The sequence below is a fragment of the Salvia miltiorrhiza genome, chromosome 2 (assembly GCF_028751815.1).
Source record: "Salvia miltiorrhiza cultivar Shanhuang (shh) chromosome 2, IMPLAD_Smil_shh, whole genome shotgun sequence".
Lineage (NCBI taxonomy): Eukaryota > Viridiplantae > Streptophyta > Magnoliopsida > Lamiales > Lamiaceae > Salvia > Salvia miltiorrhiza.
The window spans coordinates 22,922,906-22,937,286 of NC_080388.1; the positions used below are offsets into that span (position 1 = coordinate 22,922,906).

At 38.2% G+C, this 14,381-nt stretch overlaps 1 long non-coding RNA gene across 1 annotated transcript; it reads left to right on the forward strand.

Moving 5' to 3' along the window:
* The first annotated feature begins 8,681 nt into the window (after positions 1-8,681).
* On the forward strand, positions 8,682-9,848 carry LOC131011621 (uncharacterized). Its single transcript, XR_009097052.1, has 3 exons — positions 8,682-8,738; positions 9,506-9,564; positions 9,763-9,848. It is a non-coding gene; the product is annotated as an uncharacterized LOC131011621 (long non-coding RNA).
* The last annotated feature ends 4,533 nt before the right edge of the window (positions 9,849-14,381 follow it).

Consider the following 14,381-nt stretch of genomic DNA (forward strand, 5'->3'; position numbering starts at 1 on the left):
ATAATTTAAAAAATATTATGCTTGGAAAAATTTTCATAAACCGGCATCATTCGATTTCTTGGTAAAAATAAGCCGCACTTTCTTTGGAAACTTAATAAAAATTCCCAAGTGCTAAGGTTTCAAATAAAAATCATAATAATATGGTCATATTGACACACGTCACAAAATCACATAATCACTCAGTCACGTAAATTCACATAACATCACATCAAAACAGTCGGCAGACTCAAATAAGCTAGACGTCTCTTTGACCGACTCAATTTATCAAGGTTTCTCACTCTTTCTTCCTCGACTCTATTTCCAACTCATTATTCCTATTTTTCTTAATAGGACAGTCAATCTCTAATAATTCAGTATCCGGTAACTCTATTCCCGGTAGTTGGAAATAAAATAAAATCTCAGCTCAATTCAATCAGCATCTCTATCTCAACTCATTTCTCAAATCTCATCACTCTAATTCCATCATCGGTTTATTCACTCGTATCTCTATTTAAAAGACAATCTGTCTTATCTGCTCATAAAAAAAAAGTCTCGTATTTCGACATCTCAGTACTCTTATTAGTGTTAAGACACTATCCCACAACATGAGGAAAAGTACGGGGTGTTACAAGATAACACTATTTTACTTATAAGTTATAACATCTATACTATATTCAAAAAGGAGTTTCCAATTTCAAATTGATTTCAAATCGATTTGGATGGCAATTTTGTAAATAAATTCAATTAAAGAGGGTAAAATTAAGCATTTAAAAAACTGCCAACAATATAAGAAACATACACTAACTGTCATCCCATTAGGCCACGATTTTCCATATATCCTATTTTCTAATTATCTTCACATAATATTACTACTATTTTATTATATGTTTTAGTTTTAATTATTTTCAAAAATTATCAACTTTAATTTATAAATAAATATTCAATATGGATGTTAAATTAACGATAATGACAATATCTTTAATTTGATATAAAAATTATAAAAATTAAATTTAAAACCAATAACTTATTATAATTTAAAGTCATTTTTTTCTCTCTCCTTTCTCTTCTCTCCTCTATCTCCCATTTCTCATTTTTTTAAAGTCGCCGTTCTTTACTTCTTTCTTTCTTTGATTCATTTTTTCAAATTTATTCTATTTTACTTTTTATATTTTTACTATAATTATTTTTATATTTTACTAGTTATAATATTTTTAAAAGTAGTACTATTTATATTTTTCACTATAATAGCTTAATGCAACTACAAAGATGAAATTTATATTTGTTCATGTTTGTATTTACTTATATATAAATTATGTTTAATATTTACATTTATTTATTTAAATTATCTTTTAATTTCGATGATGGTCGTGCATCGCACGGCAGTATTAGTAATATATTTCAGAAAAAGTCATTTTTTAAATCCATGTCACCATGTCTCCATTCTCTATTCTACACAAGCCCTCTCACAATATTTTTATGTAGATTAATTTATGTGTTAACATATTGCTCAAAACTCTACATCGAGGAGATAATTCAAAATAATTAAATTATTAAATTCATAAGATTCAGCATTTAAGATAAAATTGTCCAAGTCAAAATAAAAAACCAAAGAAAAGAATTTGTCAATTAATTTAAGATTTTTAATCTAGAATTTTGCTGGTCAAAATGGTCATAGGACGTAGCTAGAATTTTGGATTAGTGATCATTAAAATTTGAGTAGTAGATTAAATTGTAAGTGTAAATAAAATGTTCTAGTAGTGATTATTATTAATATTAGATAAACAAAATGTCTAGAATACTAAAAAGAGTTTCGAGATTCTAATATTTAATTTTTCACAAATAATAATTAAGGTAAACAATTATTTTGATATTTTCTCACAGAATATATAGATAAAAATTGGAGTAAGCAAGATTAAAAAAAAATACAAAAAAGAATAAGTAACACAAAACTATATTGGAGTGGTAATATTAGAAGGAATATGTACTTCAACGATTACACCTAAAAATACTTTCCAAAGTTACTGTGTATATGACTCGAAATGAGATTCAGTGTACCACGTTTTATGTCTCACTTGTATCCCACTTTCAATTTTATTTATTTTCTTATATATATATTTTTTCAATTTCAACTTTGTATGCTTCAGTTTAATTTTATGATTATTAATTAGGGTTTATTCCATCAATTTAGGGTATATACTTATTTTTCATCATTTAATTTCACTTTTATTATTTAATAATAAGTTGATAAATTCAAAGTCATGATATATATTTAGTATTATAATAAATTTTATTTTTATAAATTATATTTTTAAAATAATAGATAGAAGCATGAGAGACAATGATATGTACACATAAAATTATGAGATATTGTATCTCATCCCATATGACTCATTTCCCTTAAAAATCTTTAAATCACAACACCGCTTAAATAAATAAATAAATAACGACCATTCTTTACAACGAATCAACCCATGCATCTTAAAATTGCACTGCTCAATTTTTTTTACAACCGTACATTTTTTTCAATCTTAGTCACAGCAATTGAAGTTTTGACCATAGGTATGACAGTTCTCGCATGCAATGCTGGCTGATATATGCATATTACATGTGTACAATATTTTATGGGAAACGAAATTTTAGGGGAGAAAATGAAGCTTTCGATATAATAAATGATGTTGCAAACTTGCAACTGAAAATACTGACATATAACTCCGAAACATACGACAAAATTTTGTATGTTTGCATCAAGTTTTTAGGGTCTCTCAAGACCTATTCAAGCAATAATGTAAATGGTCTTTATCTAGAGCAACAATATAAATAAATAAAAAATCAATTAAGCAAAATTTATGCATTGCCCCCCTCGTCACCTAAGAAATACTAGCTCATTTTTCATTTTGATTCGTCTAATTAAAAATAATAATCTATTAAAAAATAATTAACTCTTTAAAACATGTGAATTCTATAATTTTTATTTAATTTACACATTTTTTTTAATTCACGTGTTGAAAAAAATGAGTAACTTTTAATGAAACATAGAGAGTTATTATTTTTGAAGAAATTCATATGTAGGCAAAGAATAAGATGGTTTTCTTATAGGGCAAATAGCGCCAAAATCCATCAACTTTAGGCGAATTCTTATTTTTCCCATGACTTTTAAATGTTAGTGTAAAATACATAAACTTTCGTTTGAATATGATTTTTCCTGTAAATTGCACTCCTATCCTAGACAAACAAGCAAGATTCATCTTTAATAAACAAGAATTTTCTATGACAATTTCAATAGCTCCACGAGAAAAGGATGAGACAGTGACTTCTCAGTGTTTGCACACGAATGAGAGTAAAATATAAGAAACAATTTGAAATTGGGAGAAAATCAGGTCTATTAATTAAATTAGTGACTAAAACAACGTTGTTTTATCTATTTTATCAAACGACGTCATTTTCAAGTCAGCATTATTAAGCCACGTCACTTAGAAGTCAACAAAAGTATAGTCGGAAGATTTCATTGTGGGAAAAATCAGATTCAATCAAAAATTTATGTATTTTACACTAACATTTGAAAATCATGGAAAAAATAATGAGAATTCGTCTAAAGTTTGTGAATTTTGGCGCTATTTATCCATTCTTATATATAACCCCACTCATAAAAGTATTAGATAAATAGTCTTTTTTAAGCAAAATGACATAAATGTCCAATTTGAGAGGGACATAAAGTAATATCAAATTGAAATAAAAGGAAAAAGAAAATGAAGAGAAAAAACATTTTGACCGCCACATGAGAAATGAGAGAAAATGACCTTTAAAAAGAAATTAGATTATTAACAAAACGAAAAACGTTTCTTTAATTTCATCTTTTTCGATTTTTTTTTATTAAATTTATTTTTTTCATTTATTCTTCTAAAAATTGGTTGGTAAATATTAATTAAAATCTGGTATATAACTCCAATTAAGACATATACACATTCATTTATAATTTGAATTTTTTTAAAAAAAATAATATTTTGAAGGATGAAAATTTTCGAAAAAAATATTGGGAGGAACTAGAGTTTCTGAATATCTGGAAGATCCGATTTCATTTTTGATTATGTACAGAAATTAAATAAAAATACGCATATTCTTAGGTACACGTAATTATACACGAAAGTGTACACGAAAGTGTACATGAATACATTTTTATACCATAAATCTAACTTTTTGGTTGACTTGTTATTACTAGAGTGTGCATTTTAATATTTATTTATTTATGTTACAGTAGGATAAAAAATTCTTAGGCCGAATGTTCTTGAATACACGACATTATACACGAACACATTTTTATGACACAAGCATAATTTTTTAATTGTTTTGTTGTTACTAGAATGTATAATTAATATTTTAGATCTGATATTGTATTGATAATACATTTGTTTTCAGTTAAAATAGGACACAAAATTCATAGGTCACATGTTTGTGAGTATATACACAAAATTGTACGCAATTACGGTTTTATACCCAAACAATATATTTTTTGTTGATTTGATGTTTCTAGAATATGTAATTTGAAATTGTACATGAAATTGTACACGACTAGGGTTTATCATTGCATGATTCTTTACACGATTAGGATACGACACCTATATATTTCATGTCACTGTAACTGAATAAATGTATTAATCAATACAAAATCAGACTTAAAATATTAAATTATGCATTCTTATCATTAACAATAAAACAACAAAACAATTATGTTTGTGGCATAAAAATGCATTCGTATATAGTCTGTGTATAATATCGTGTGATGAGGGATAAGGTCCTCATCAGCGCAGCACACGACCCGTATTCCATATGTTACCAATATGAAGTATCTACTGCCTTAATGATTATCGCACAAAATAGGAAAACTAACAGTGCAGGACAAAGAACGGAGATCCCAGTGCCCCTTTGAGAGAGCAGCGCAGTCATTCCACCCCTTGAAGGAGCAGCGCAGTCATTCCACCCCTAGAAGGAGCAGCACAGTCACCCCACCCCCTGAAGGAGCAGCACAGTCATCACCACCCTAAGAGAGGGCGGCGCAGCACCAGCACTCCTTGGAGAAGGCAGCGCAGGCTTCAACACCTAGAGATGACGGCACGAGCGAAGAGCTCCCAACTACTTTCTGAAGGATACAAAAGCTGCAAGGCCGTTGGAGCAAGGACAACCACCAGTGACAACGACGTCAAGGACGTACCGAGCACGTGCCATGAAGGAAAAGACAATCTTACCCTCTCCTCTCCATCTCTTATAAATAGCATGTCTGTAATAGTAGAAGGGACCGATCTTTTCTCTCAAGTTTTACATGTATGTTTTGGTATCTGTAAAAGACTATTCCATTGAAGAGTAAAAGAAACATCCGTCCGTCTATTTACTTCAGGTTCCGATCTACTATCAACCTTCTAGTTTAGGTGTTGGTGATTCAGTGCTTCACCAACTGGTGCCGTCTGTGGGAAAAATGCTAGTTAAGGCGTGAGTTTTTGGGTGTGTTTGGGGGTTCTGTTCTTCATGTTCTTGCTCAATATAAGTGGAGATCTATGGTGTATGAGTATGCTGTGGGGAAAATCTTCAAACGTGTGTTCTGATCTGAGTTCTTTGCGTGTTATGCATGAAAAATCTTGGAAGAAGGCATGAAAAATTTTCTTGATGCCTACTGAGTTCGTATGATTCTTAGATCCTAATGTATTTGTTGTAAATCTTAGCTTTGGGATGGGGTGTTCGTTCTTTAGATGAGTTTTTTCGCTCGTAGAAGTTCACTTACCATTCGTATGCACATGGGAACAGTTGAGTTGGGGCGAGAGTTTTGGTTGATTTGAGAGTTCTGAAATTTTACATGCATGCTCTGTTCTTACATGTTATTGTGCATAAACCCCTGTTCACTCACACTTATCTCTGTTTACCTGCCTAACGCCTCTGTTAGGTAGCGGCTTCCGGTATAATCCTGAGGGTTTTTCTTTGTTGATGTATGATTAAAGATTGCCTAAAACTTTCACTTCCCTGATATCAATGTTCACTAACGTTTGTTTTCTTTGGTAATGATTACCATATAACTGAGCTCCTTATTGTCATAATGGTTTTTTTTCCTTTCTGGTGATGAAATGTGGAGATATCTTTTCTGGGTTTATTTCCCAGAAAAACTTGATGTTCCTCATGAATATCTATGAGGAAGGGTTTTCTACGCAACTTTTCTCTTCGAGAAATCCGTACGTTTGATCCTGAATGGCTTTATGGGCCGAAGTTCGCGGGCTTCTATGAATCTTTCGTTTTAAGAATCTCTCCAGTGTTTCTCTAGGGTTTTGCGGGCCCCACCCTTGCGGTCAATGATCCCAAGGATAGAGGAGACAGGGCTGCGCAGTAAGGCTGCGCAGTAATAATTGTTCATATATGCTTATACTGATGTCTATTTACTTCAGGTACCAACCATGGGAATTGACGATCCTTGTAAGAATCTGGCTAAGGATTTTGACACAGTCGCGGGAGAGTCAGGAACCGGGAAGGCTGGGATCCCTTCGACCCAAGGGATTAACTTGTCTGAACTCACACCACCAGGTTTCACCACTTTCAACAACCCCGCCTCGGGGCCTACTGGGACTACTCCGGGAACAACACAGTCTCTGATCGGAACTTCAGCACCAGGGGGTACAGTGCCTACTTCCACACTAGGGCCCCTCAATGTCACGATCACTGAACAAATGCTAGCAATGCTCAACTACGCCACAATCCGGCAACTGGCAGGGATGCAGCCCCCTCCCGTTATCCCGACAGCATTGGGAGAAGCCGAGCCCGTAACACACAAGAAAACCACCACAGCACCAGCCCAGGACAGGGATCGCGAATTACCTAACATATCACACCCGGTCACGCAAAAGGGAATGGGAAATACCGGGGAAGGACAAGGGAAGAACAAGAGGAAGTTTGTCACTAACAGTGTCCAAATCGAGGATGTAGGCGACTCTACAAGTGGCACTACTCCACAGCGCAGTCGGGGCACCCAAAGGGAGAACACCAGACTCAAAGAGAGAGTATCCACTACTACAAAATTACACATACATAACACTTCATACATAACGGTTTTTTTAGAAAACCGTTATGTATGAGCGCATTTTTTGGAAAGATAACGGTTTTGACAAAAAACCGTTATCTATGTACTGTTGTCCATGTAAATAGATAACGGTTTTAGTGAATCCGTTATGTAGGAGCGTTATCTATTAGTTGCATACATAACGGTATTATAAAATCGTTAAGACAACTGTTATCTATTAGCGTCTTTTTATAACGGTTGTTTTAACCGTTATATATGAGCGCCTCAATACTGTTATGTATTAGTATTTTTTATATTTATTTTTAAATTTAATATTTTATTATAAAATATCAAAACCCTAACAACCCCCACCAAATTTTCCCAAATCGAACTTGGCCTCTTTCTCTCTTCACCATCGTCGCGCCCTGCTACCGCCGTCGCGACTCGCCGCCACGACCAGCGTCGCTGCCACGCCGGCCGTCTGCTCAGCCGAATTCCACCATCATTTCCCCTAAATTGGTTTCCGACCTCAGGGCTAGGGTTCCGCCGAGCAGGATTTTGAAGAAGGCGTCTGACGACGCGGTCGTCTCTTGTCTGCGGATTGCCACTCCCGTCGACCAGCTACCCAGAATCGACGCCTAGGGTTTTCAGCCTCCCTCTCCTCTCTGAATTTCGCCCCTCCGGCGAGTCCCGCCACTTTCGCCGCCGTCGCACCGCCGCCCCCTGCCTCAGGTAACACCTTTATTCTCTCTCTCTCTCTGCTCTCCCTCTCGATCTCTCTCTCTCTCTCTCTCTCCTGTTCTCGGTTATGTGTGTGTGTGCTGTGTGAGGGTGGCGGCGGCTGAGGGATGGGGAAAATTGGGCGTCGCCGGGGCTGGTGCTGTTGGCGATGATAGGCGTCGGACAAAGGCTCTTCAGAGTACTGCAGACCGTCCTCGCGCGACGGGGAGTTTGCAGAGATAAGTCGTAGCGACGCTGCCGATGGACGGTGAATGATCGAGGCATGGCAGTGCATTTCGGCGACCGTCCAGACGGCTGGAGTGTAGACGGCGGCCGAGTGTGCGGCGGCGGGGGGCTAGGGTTTTCAGAAACGGGTCAGAAAGATGGGTCTTCGGGTAAAAATAAAACAAAATGCTTCCTCACTTCGTTATTGTGTTTGGAATTTGAGCTAATTTGCTGAGTTCAGGGCAGGGTTACATATGGGGGGTTCACAAAATCCTAGGGAGTGAGAAATGAGAATTGGCCATGAGAAGCCATCAATTGTGGGAGGAGATGACTGCCAGCATCACGAATCAAGGCATGGATCCTTTGCTGGAGCTTGGTTGGAAGAACACAGGTTCAGTTCAGATATTGGATTTTTTTTCTTATCTCAAAAGAGTTCTTTCCTTGTTTGTCGATGAAATTCTCCCTTGTTAACGTAGTTATGCTCTTTAGTTGGTCTTTGGCTTAGTGTGGGTCAAGCTTTATTAATTCCATGGAGAAGATGGTGCTATTCTTGTCCCTGGTGGTGTAGTTAGTATAAAATTGGGCGATATGAAGAACCTAGTGCTTATATGGTGGGATTGAATTTATTGCTGACTGATTGTTCCAATGAGATTGCTTTTTCCTGATTTTTGTTATGGCTGCATTATGCTTGTAGTACAATGATAACAGTTGGAACACTTACTCGGATGTTTTCTTGGTAGCTGCATTGGTCCATTCTGTTGGCGAACTTGAATTTGGACAGCAGGTATGTGATATGATTCACTTTAGTGATGATGCTTGCTCTTGTTGTCACTGCTCCCTCTTCCTCCCCTCATGTTTCTCTCTTACAAGGAGATGTATGTAGTTTCTCTTTATGAATTTCCATTGCCTTCTCCAGTATGTGGCCAATACTGTCTCATAGATGCTCATCATAATTTAAATTTATGTTTTAGAGATGCAACATTAGCTAACAGGACACCAGAATCTTATGTTTTCAATTGCAATGATAGCTCCGTTTATAGGGGATCTTTGCTCCTATAATTTACCAATCTTCAGCATTTTCTTTCTCATGAGGATGAGGGCATTTTTCACCTCACGCTGGCCTAAGTAATATCAAAGCAGATGATTCAGAACTCATTTTTCTCGGACATAATTTCTTTGCATGAAAATGTTTGTATTTTAAATATCATAGAGCAGCTTATTGATAAGCTCTTTGACTGGAGAGTTGGTGAACTTTATTGAATGTTTGGTTTAATTTCAGCATATAAAACTAAGGCGAGTATTGATCATATATGTGAATATAGACTTAGAACTAATTTATGCCAATGGTAAAAATGACCTGAATAAGATTTTGAGGCCTGCTGCTACATTGAGGTACTAATTTCAAGTTTAGGACATAAATCCATTATTCTAGTTTATTAGAAATTCGGTTTAATTTTTCCATCATCCATGTTTTGTCAGTCTGTCGCTGATTAATAACTAAATTCAGAGGGCTGAGCAGTATTTTGATTTTTTGTGGTTGATCTTGTACAGAGTGTCATCTATTTACCCTCCTTGCTGAAGCGTCTTGATCGTCTTTTGCAATTCGACAGGTACTAATTATAGTTTGTTGGTTACAAGATGCCGGTCTACGTGAAAGTTTTTAATTTTAAGGATTATGTTAGACTCTTTTGTTTTTAACGTGAATAACACAATAATGCCAATTAGTATTTGAGTTGCCAACTACTTGTTTAGGTTGTAAAAAATGCTTGTTACTTTAAAATTCTAATTTTTCAAAATTTTAAAAACAGGTTGATGCCAAGTCACAATGGGATTTTGACAATCTGTTGTATCCAGTCACTTACTCAAATGGCACTCAAACTATCAGAATTCATTCATCTTGTAAGTTCTTCCCTGCTTTTTTTTTCAATAATTTCATCAGGTTTGCATAGTAAGCATTCTGAATCTGCTCATATTCTTCTTTACAGGACAAACCAAATTAGGTCTCTGTGCTTTGCGCATATCACAGATGATTAATCAATCCAATGGTGACAATGGCATAAAGAGTGACACACTTGTTTCGCTCTTGCGCTTGCTGGAAAGCCCTCTAGTGTGGGTCAAGCTTTATTAATTCCATGGAGAAGATGGTGCTATTCTTGTCCCTGGTGGTGTAGTTAGTATAAAGTTGGGCGATATGAAGAACCTAGTGCTTATATGGTGGGAGAATTGTTAGACATAAATGTATGTGATATTTATGCATATTTGGATGACAATGTATGAATATTTTGGATGTTATATAATATTCCCTCCGTCCCAATAAAAGTGGCCACATTTCCTTTTTGGATGTCCCATTAAAAGTGGCTACTTTCTAAAAATGGCAAAAGTTTACTTTAATTAAGTCAACAATTACTCACTAACTTGGTCAACAATTGTAGGCCACTTTCTAAAAATGCCAAAATTACTCACTAATTTGGTCAACAATTGTAGGCCACTTTCTAAAAATTACTCACTAATTTTGGTGGGTCACACTCAATTAAAACATAACAATCCCCTTCTTAATCTCCGTGCCCAAAAAAAAGTGGCCACTTTTATTGGGACGGAGGGAGTATATGTTATCGATGGCAATGTCATTTTGTTGTTTTATAATTATTTCTTTAATTTTTGAGATAAATAACAGGAAAAATGAAAAAAATATATTACAATTATAAAAAATGCAAAAAACTGTTATAAAAAGTGCAAAAAAACCGTTATGTATTTCTATCAAAGATAACGGTAAAAACCGTTATAAAAAGTGCAAAAAATCGTTAACTATGATGAAAAAAATAATTTAAAAATTCTAATACATAACGGTTATATCATTAATACATAACGGTAGGAACCGTTATGTATAATTGTTAAAGATTATGTACCGTTATGTATGAGCGCATCATACCGTTATCTATACTACTATACATAACGGTTATAAAACCGTTATGTATGACCATATCATAGATATCACCACTATACTTATCGGTTTTTTGGGGTCATACATAACGGATTTTATCCGTTATGTATGAGCGTTTTTGTAGTAGTGATCATTCCTTAAAAGTCAGCTGAAGAGCCTAGAAACAGAACTGAGAGAGCATCCCCAAGAGACCGTAAGAAACGAAGTCTCCGACGAGGAAGCATATTCATCGGAGGAACAGGAGGAAGAGCCTCGAAGGGAAATTCCACACAAGCGCAGGGCCATGGGCACATCTGGGGGAAGAAGGAAGAACGCACCTCACCGACAGGTGCCGAGACTAAGCAATAGTCCATTCTCAGATGAGATCTTACTGGAACCCTTACCAGTGAATTATCGCCCAATCTCTCTCGATTATGATGGGACGACTGACCCGGAGGCACATATGGCACGGTTCGAGGGCCTGGCATCGTTACACCAGTATGGAGAAGGCATAAAATGCAGAATTTTTGCCACCACCTTATCAGGAATGGCCCAGAGATGGTTCCACAACTTGAAAAACAGCTCCATCTACTCTTATGGGGACTTATACCTCATGTTTATGCGACAGTTTGCTAGCTCCAAGAGAATGGGAAAGACCGCTATATCTTTGATGGATGTCAAACAGGAACCACAGGAATCGTTAAGGGAGTACGTGACCAGGTTCAACATGGCCGTGTTAGACACACCAGAGGCAGAATCACTGATCAAATGTTACGCGTTCGTTCGAGGATTAAAGCAAGGTCCCCTTTTCGACGCATTACAAATAACACCGCCTAAGGAATTCGACAACATCATGGCCATACTACCAGGATATCTGCAATTGGAGGATGCTAAGGCCGCACGAAGGGCCGAGGCCGATAAACTCCGGGTGAAGAAAGGTGACAACGGGATGCACCCCAGTGATAAACACTCTCAGAGAACACCATACAAGGGTCTACCGCCAAGAATACCAGCCATGGCAGTAGAGACCAGACCTCCTTCTCCAGGACCTGCGCAGAATGATCGACGCAACAAGGGTGGTGGTGATATCCGGGAGCGCCATCCGCTGAATAGGCCTGCTGACGAAATCTTCCATCTTGTTAAAGATGAAAATTGGTTCCGAGCTCCGTGGAACTACACCCGTGGTAATCCCAAACCAGGAAAAAATGATTTGTTATGCGAGTACCACAACGCTTATGGACACACGACCGCGAATTGCGGACATCTGATGAACCAGCTGGAGATATTGGTGAGACAAGGTTTTTTGGACAGGTTCGTTGCTGGACCTCCGAAGAAAACAAACAGAGAACTGCACAATCGTAATCATAATGATCATAGACGCGACGAGAGGGAGCTGAGGAATGGCGCGGATGACAGACGCGAAGGAGAACTAAGGAATGAAATACCGGAGCGACCACCTTTCCAGAGGGAAATCCATATGATCGTCGGAGAAAATGGTACACCCACGTCAAACAGAGCGAAGAAACAACTTGTCAGGGCTGTGAGAACAGGACACTTTAACTCTAAGGTCATGGCTATTACCAGCGCAGCGAGCGAACCCACCATATCCTTTAGCCCGGAAGATGCCAGATCGTTAATGTATCCCCACGATGACGCCTTAGTCTTCTCAACAGATGTGGCTGGATGCCTGGTCCACCGAGTCTTCGTGGACTCAGGCAGCGCGGTGAATATTGTGTACTGGAACTGCTGGAAGGCCCTTGGCTCGGATGTCAATGTTGAACCAACGAACGCACCACTCTATGGATTCTCGGGAGAACCAGTAGTACCAATCGGAATGGTAGAACTGCCAGTCACCTTGGGACGATCGCAGGGTTATAAAACCAGAATAGTCAGATTCTTGATCATAGATGCTCCTAAACCCACGTACAACATCATCTTGGGGCGGCCCGCTCTAAACACCTTCAAAGCAGTGGTTTCCACATTCTACCTCAAAATGAAGTTTCCGATAGACGGTGGAAGGATCGGGGAAGTGTGGGGGGATCAAGCTACGTCGAAGCAATGCCATGTACAAACTTTAACCCAGCAACAAAAGGATAATATGGGAGACGACCCCAACACTCGAAAGCAGAAACGAAAGCAAACAAAAATCCTGGGCGAACCCAATGATCAAGGAAAGGAGAAGGTTGGGATAGTCACCGCGTCAAACCCCGAACGCAGAGAAATCATGGAACTTAGAGACGGGATTGATAAACAACCCCTTGTATCCACGAGTGACGCGTGCCTGCTCATCGAACTTTTTCCTGACAAGGAGGGATACACCACCAAGATTGGAGCAGGAATGACACCCGTCCTCCAAAGGGAAGTCACCGCATGCCTGCGCAGGAATGCGGATGTGTTTGCATTCAATACTTCTGACCTCAAAGGGATCGACAGAGAGCTAGCTGAACATCGTCTTAATGTGGACCCGATGGTCAAACCCGTCAAACAGAAAACAAGACACTTCGGCGCGGAGAAGGACGCCGCAATTCGGGAACAGGTCCAGGCCCTCCTAGAAGCAGGACACATCACAGAAATCCAGTATCCCGAGTGGATATCTAATGCAGTCATGGTAGAGAAGAAAGCCAAAGTGTGGAGAATGTGCGTGGACTATAGAGATCTTAACGCAGCTTGTCCTAAGGATTGTTACCCACTCCCTCGGATAGATCAGCTAGTGGACGCTACTTCAGGGTGTGAACTCCTATCCATGATGGACGCTTACCAAGGATACCATCAAGTGAAGATGCACCCGGGGGATGTCGCTAGAACTGCCTTCGCAGTGTGCACAGGGGTCTTCGGATGGGAAAGCATGCCTTTCGGCCTCAAGAATGCAGGGGCCACGTACCAGCGTATGATGGACAAGATTTTCAGGACACAGCTAAGGAGAAATATATCGGTGTATGTTGATGATATGCTGGTGCGCAGCATCAAAGCCAGTTCTCACGTGGCTGATCTGGAGGAAACCTTTTCGGTAGTCCGCAAGAATAGACTAATGCTCAACCCCGCCAAATGCACCTTTGGAGTGCAATCAGGAAAGTTCTTGGGTTACAGGGTAACTCCAGAGGGAATTGAAGTTAATATCGACAAAGTCAAAGCCATCCTGAACATGACACCACCCAGGAATGTCAAAGAAATTCAAACACTCAATGGTCGGATTACCTCACTGAGTCGGTTCATCTCACGCTCAGCTGAGCGAAGTCTCCCGTTCTTCAAAGTTCTAAGGAAAGGAAGTCGATTCGAATGGAGCAGTGAGTGCCAGAGAGCTTTCGAGGACCTAAAAACCTACCTCACCAAACTACCAGTACTAACAAAGCCTTCTTCAGGAGAACCACTGTACCTATATATCTATGTGGGAATTGAATCTCTGAGCTCAGTGCTGGTCCGAGAGGAGAACCGGCAACAAAAACCGATATACTTTGTAAGCAAGGTCATCCAGGGTGCAGAGCTACGCTATACTGAGGTTGAAAAGAC